This window comes from Phacochoerus africanus, chromosome 13, assembly GCF_016906955.1.
Source record: "Phacochoerus africanus isolate WHEZ1 chromosome 13, ROS_Pafr_v1, whole genome shotgun sequence".
NCBI classification, from domain to species: domain Eukaryota; kingdom Metazoa; phylum Chordata; class Mammalia; order Artiodactyla; family Suidae; genus Phacochoerus; species Phacochoerus africanus.
The window spans coordinates 51410263-51417367 of record NC_062556.1 but is presented as its reverse complement, the minus strand read 5'-3'; positions in this window follow the sequence as shown (position 1 = coordinate 51417367).

Sequence of the window (7105 nt, the reverse complement as noted above, 5' to 3'; positions counted from 1 at the left end):
AAGGGGTGATTATAAGAGGATCATGTTGACCTAGTGCTGGCTCCTTGTATCTTTTCTGTGGCAAGTGGAATTAAAGCAAAGGGTGCTCAGATGACAGTTGATGTTGAGGGGTGCAATCACGCAAAGAGGGGAAGGGAGTTGCCTGTTTGCCGAGCAATAAAGCAGTTTATCCAGCTGGTGGGGGTGGAGGCCCTGGCATAGACCTCACCAGGCTGGAGCACCCCGCAGCCCGTGCCTCAGAGTTTCACTGCGAGCTGATGAGAGGATGGGACTTTGCAATTGGTGACTCATTCCTTTGCTCAAGGAGCCAGTGCTCTGAAATCCTGGTTGGGAAGTGATGACAAAACAGGCTAGTAGGCAGATTGCTTCTAATTCCAGGATAAATTACTCCACCAACTTTCTCTTACATTTTTTTCCCCTTTTTTATTCTTTTTTGGGCCTCACCCACGGTATATGGAAGTTCCCAAGCTAGGGGTAGAATCGGAGCTACATCTGTCAGCCTATACCACAGCCACAGCAACAGGGAATCCAAGCCACGTCTGCAACCTACACCACAGCTCATGGCAACATCCTTAACCCACCGAGGGAGGCCAGAGATCAAACCCACATCCTCATGGATACATGAGCCACAACGGGAACTCCCAAAGCAGGACTTTTAAATGCTACAAATATTTTAAGCAGCCATAGAAAAACAAAAAACGAAAAAAAAGTCCTGCTTTATGATGGCTTACAGCTCTGTTTTGGTAAAAAAAAATTCTGGAACCAGGTTATCAGGGGGGAAGATGTTAAGGCTGCCAAGAATCTCTGGCCTGGATAAGTTTAGAGAAGACCAAAATGTTTCTGGGTTTAAAATTAATTTTTCTTGGGAGTTCCCATCATGGCACAGCAGAAACAAATCCAACTAGGAACCATGAGGTGTGTGTTTGATCCCTGGCCTTGCTCAGTGGGTTGCCATGAGCTGTGGTGAGGTCAAAGACACAGCTTGGATCTGGTGTTGCTGTGGTTCTGGTGTAGGCCAGCAGCGGTAGCTCCGATTAGACCCATAGCCTGGGAACCTCCATATGCCTCAGGTGTGGCCCTAAGAGGACAAAAAACAAACAAAAAAATTAATTAATTTTTATTGCTTCAGGACCAAAATCATGTCCCAGGTTTCTCTAGCTAAACCAACATTTAAAGCTCCTTTCCTCTTCTCAAATTTTTCCTGCTTTGAGCTCGAGTAGGACACCTGGAGCTGAAGCAGCTATCTTGTGCCATTGAGGCAAGAGTTGATAGACGAGGTATGAAGAGTAGTAAGGAAGGAGAAGCCTGAGGTTCTCTGACATCAAGGAGCATTGCACCAGACTTGGACCTACCTACCTTTCAACTTTTTTTGCTCAATGAGAAACATAAATTCCTATTTGCTTACTTATTAGTAGTCCATTTTTTTTTTTATTACTGGTATTTAAAAGCAATCCAAACTGATACACAGATATAACTATCCATGTCCCTAGAATTGACAGGAGAGCTGCTCAGGCCATCAGGAGCCACCAACATGAAAAAGAAGTCACAAATCTTACCTGCCCACAGGGTTATTGACCATCCAAGCTTCTTGCACGTCTTTTATTGATTATCAATCAAGTCATTGCAACAGCAATGTGACAGCAGTGAGTTTACATCTGCTTTACTCTCCTCTTCCTTCTCTTCATTTTCCACAGCCCACAGATTGGAGCATGACTAACTTCCCAGCAATTGCTTCTACCAATGCACTTAGTGAAAATGTCAACAGCTGCAATTCAACCACTGCCTCAAAGATGATTCAATGCTATCCACACATGATTTTGCCAAGGGAAGCTGGCGCCACTTTCAAATATCTACTTGGTAAAACAACACCTGGGAATGGCCAGCTGAAACAGGCACTCCCTTTTACAATGATCTAGCTCCCAAGTGCGTGACCTTGGTTTTCATTTTTGGAAATGAAATGAAGTCTGACTCTTGTTTTGAGTCGAGAGGGTCCTAGGTAAAGATCCTGCTGCTCATATGGACCTAAAAAACACCCACCTGCCCGGTTCTGCCCTCTGGTCTGGTGCAGGATGAATGACCCTGAGCTTCACAGGTTGACCACACTGGGAAAGCCTTGCATGGATGCTTCGCTCTAGTGAGTTTGCAGTGATTACCGCAGCATTGAGCTTTGGGCACTGCTTCACGGTCCCCCTTAATATTAGTTAGAAATCTATATTCTCCCACCCCAAATTCTCTTCCCCAGACAAAAATAATCTTACTCAGAGAAATAAAATATAAAGAAGCCCTACAGAGATAAATATCTCTTGCCTTCCAGGTCCAGATTCTGGAATTGACACAGTCTCAACTCCACACAGAAAAAGTCTGGGACTCTTCACAGCTCTTTGTTAACAGCGATGCCCTCTTCCTTTCTTTTCTCTCCCCCCTTCTCTTCTTTGTCCCCACCTTCTTACTTCCTGCCCTTTGTTCCTTCCCCCTCCTCCCTCTTTCATCATTTCTTTGCTACCATCAACCTAGTTTATCATTGTCTGACGTCGAGTAAAATCCCGTATGAAATATTCTGCAGGAGAAATTACTTGTAACATGAGCGTCATCCTGTGCAGTAACTCAGCCATCCATCCATATCTGGCAAATCTCTGGGTCCTCAAATTCTAGGAAAATGTTTCCAAGAGGGCTAGTATCTTACATGTTTGTGAATTTGGTTTAGGGGTTTTTGGGTTGGTTGTTCGTATTTTAAGATTTCATGTACTCTTGGGGGGGCGGGGCATTCCCCCATCACTTTTGATATTTCTTCTATGTGGAGGGAACTCCATCAGTGGAAACCCTGAGGTCCTTCACCTCTTTATTAGCTCTTCCCCAGGGGAGTAATTTATCCGATGGATAAATTTGAGGTGTAAATACCTGGGAATGCTCTGCGCAGCTTCTCTCCTTCCTCGGGGGGAGCGGCTCCCAGGAGATCCTGCTGTGCTCTGTTCTTCAGGGGTGCTCTGCTCTGCCCCTGCCTTGGAAAGCCAGTCATCGTCCAGTACTTTCTGAGGAGAGAGAGTACATCTGCCAATTCTGGAGCTCCACAGAAGCTCACAGTGTCCATCCTGTGAGACCTACTGTTGACTAGAATGTCCCATTAGCTATCTTCAGTACACATGACTCAAATGCAAGACTACTGAATTCTTTTTTTTTTTTCCCCACACTCATGGCTTGTGGACATTCCCAGGTCAGGGATCAAACCTGCGCCACGGCAGCAACCTGAGCCACTGCAGTGACAACGCCCAGATCCTTAACCCACAGCGGAACTCCAAGGCTATCTGAATTCTTATATGTGAAGTCTTTTAGAGGAGGATTTTTGGACAGATCCAGCAGGCAGAAAATTAGTACGGATATAGTTGAACTCAACACCACCACCTACGATTGGCATCTACAGACCGCGTAACCAACGATGGCAGATACACACACACATATGCTTTCTTCTCAAGCGCCTGTGTAACATTTACTAAAAGAGTGCACCCTCTGGGCCTCAGGGGATACCTTAAAATTTTAAAAGAATAAAAATTACACCATATTTGTTCTCAGACCACAATGGAATTAAGCCAGAAATCAATAACAGAAGGATGACAGGAATATCCTAACATATGTGGAAATTAAACAATGCACATCTAATTAACACATGCGTCTGAGTTCCCATTGTGGTTCAGCAGTAACAAATCTGACTAGCATCCATGAGGACGCGGGTCCCATCCCTGGCCTTGCTCAGTGGGTTAAGGATCCAGCATTGCTTGTGGGCTGTGGTGAAAGCTGGCAGCTGTAGCTCCGATTTGACCCCTAGCCTGGGAACTTCCAAATGCTGCAGGTGCGACCCTAAAAAAAAAAAATAAAACAAAACAAACAAAAAGATTCAGACTCTTATAACATGAAATGTTCAAGTTTCATTTAAAAATTCTCTTGTCATAACAGAGATTGCGATTGTGTAATTACTAAAATCCAAACCAGGGGAAAAAAATGTCAAGAAATTCTCCTGTGACTGGTCAAGGAAGTATTTAATCTTACAAGTAGTTTAAATCCGAGAAAAATCCAAGCCATCTCAGTCATTGGTAATTTATTTCAGTGTAGTTCAAGAATCCTAAAAGAAGCAGATGAAGCCTGCTGATTTTTAAGCCCTGAGCCCTGATGCCGTGTGGAGGTTTACGAGACAGCCCTGGCTATGGGAGCTTGGGAGGAGGAAAGGAACAAGCTTACCCAGAAAAGCATTGACCTTGAATTATGAAGCTAAAGAGTCCAGATATACAATGAAGCCTGAATTTTTCTAGAAATACCTGGGAAATAAAGCTTGCAAGATTCTTGGAGGTAGGATTAATTTTTAGATTTTACTGGAGAAATATTTTATATTTTCCCAAGGATCATCTATTTAGTTGCCTATGTCCGTAAAAATTAAAAAAGCTTCAAAAAAAAATCTTAAACATGTACATCCTAGGGTACCTTGTTGCCAGTCATGCCACAGATTTGGGGGTGTCTTTTGAAAAACTTTTAAAATGGAAAAGATGGCATTCTTAAGTAAAAACATTAAAAGTACTGTTAAATTTTTTTAAATACTGTTAATTCCTTAAATAATTTATTTATATCACTCCTCTCCCGAAAGTCCAGAATTTTTTAGCATTCACTTATCTGTAACAGGTGCAGGAGAAATGAATAACCTGTGTAATTGTGTAACCGAGTTTTGTCTTCTTTTAATTCCTGCGAAGGAAAACAATGATTAGATGTGTTTACTTAGGGGGAGGAGTAACTGAATGCTTGCTGAGGAGCTAAAGGATTTTTTAAAAGAGCAATGATGTACATTAGCTTTGGGTTCTGCCGAGGCTTCTGCCCACCCAGATGGAACTATAAAACCTTCCTTCTCGTCACTTCTCCCCAGGATGCGCCTTCCCAGATTTACTGTATAAACTTTTAACAAGTGACCTATTTGCAAAACTCTTCTGGATTGCCAAATACGAGTTGATAGAAAACTTCCTGTAACTTCTTTTCCTCGTTATTTCCCCATCTGAACCTTACCAAGGCAGACATCACACACTACACGCACACACCGTAAATTTCTAAGCAACAAAAAGAAACAAAACAAGAACTCATGACTTCCCCTCCAAAATAAAAAAACAAGCTAGCATTCACAGCCCAGTCTACAGCATCTTTGTTCTGTGATTTCAGAATGCAATTAATTAGGCACCTTAATTTTTTAAAAATAGTATCTGCTTTAGCCTAAGTTTCCAACTGAATGCAAGAGTTTACCTAATTGTTGAAGTAAGGTTAAAGGGATGCATGATGATACTCAGAAGCAAAAGAAATAGAGACAACTTTAAATTTTGATTTGAAGTAAGCAAGCAGAATGCATTACTGCCATTATCCATCTTTTCAGACAATTTTATAAATAGAGAAAACGTTTTATTACACACAAAGCAAATCCACTTAGCCCTCAGTGTTATTTCCTTCTCTTTTATTTTGTCCTTTCTCTGGAATTTATATACAAGATATAAACTAAATTCAAATCTGAATGAAGACTAAAATATGAAAAAGTGATTATTCAGTTATGTTGAATTAGTTGATCAGCCATTACTACAACTCCCCAGATGTGCATATTTATAAGAGCAGTACAATAAAAACAGGATACTTGGAGATCCTTACTGTTGCTATTGTTCTTTAGATACTTTTCAAATATTGAAAATCCAGCAAATACAAGTATAGGAAAAGTTATTATGTTCTGAAGAAAAGCCATTATTTTCCCATATATTCTTTAGAGAACATGTTTTCAATGAGAAATTCATGTGCCCCTATAATTAAAAAACTTGAGTGCTCTTTCTGAAAATTTTGACATCATTTTATAAACTTTTAAAAAAGAAATTAGGAGTTCCCGTCGTGGAGCAGTGGTTAACGAATCTGACTAGGAACCATGACGTCGCGGGTTCGGTCCCTGCCCTTGCTCAGTGGGTTAGGGATCCGGCGTTGCCGTGAGCTGTGGTGTGGGTCACAGACGCAGTTCGGATCCCGCGTTGCTTGTGGCTCTGGCGTAGGCCAGTGGCTACAGCTCCGATTGGACCCCTAGCCTGGGAACCTCCATATGCCGCGGGAGCGGCCCAAGAAATAGCTAAAAAGACAAAAAAAAAAAAAGAAAAAAAAAAGAAATTACTCATAATCTTATTATCTTGATATAATTTTCATTCTAACACTTTCCTCCCACATCTTGACCTCAGGTAGAGTTACTACGAATTTTCAGGCAAATTACGTTCTTTTTTTCTTTTCTTTTTTTTTTTTTTGTCTTTTTGCTATTTCTTGGGCCGCTCCCGCGGCATATGGAGGTTCCCAGGCTAAGGGTCGAATCGGAACTGTGGCCACTGGCCTGCGCCAGAGCCACAGCAACGCAGGATCCGAGCCGCGTCTGCGACCTACACCACAGCTCATGGCAACACCGGATCGTTAACCCACTGAGCAAGCGCAGGGATCGAACCCGCAACCTCATGGTTCCTAGTCGGATTCGTTAACCACCGCGCCACGACGGGAACTCCCGTTCTTTTTTTCTTAACAAAGATTTACCCTAAATTTTATTTCTAACAATTGTCATAATTGTCATTTGAAGTAGTTTTAATAAGCTCGTCTATGGGAATTTGTCACATGGAAAAATTCAACTGAAGAAAAAATACTTTATAAAGATGTGCATGACAGCCTTTTATATAATAATAAAATAATGAATACGATCATCGTCCAGCAGTGGCAAAGCACCATGAACTGTATGGAATATGACGTTCGTGCTTTTTTCAAAAGGATGAAGGTTCTGATCACGGCTCTTTGGTGTGGTCAGCTCCGGCGACCCTAAGGGTCACATTAAGTGTCACGGCAGCTTGAGTAATCTTACAGCGGTGCCCTCTGTGCTGTGTCTCTAACCCAAAAACTCACTTGACAGAACAGAAGAAGACTGATGACTAAAGGAGCCCCAGGGATGGCCCAACCATTCGTTGGCATTTAGGACAAAACAGAAGTGAAATACACCCCCAAATTTGGCAGTGGTACAAGCAGAGATGAGTTGACAAGTTGTAGACATTATTCTTTCCCCTCAAGCTCTTACATAAGG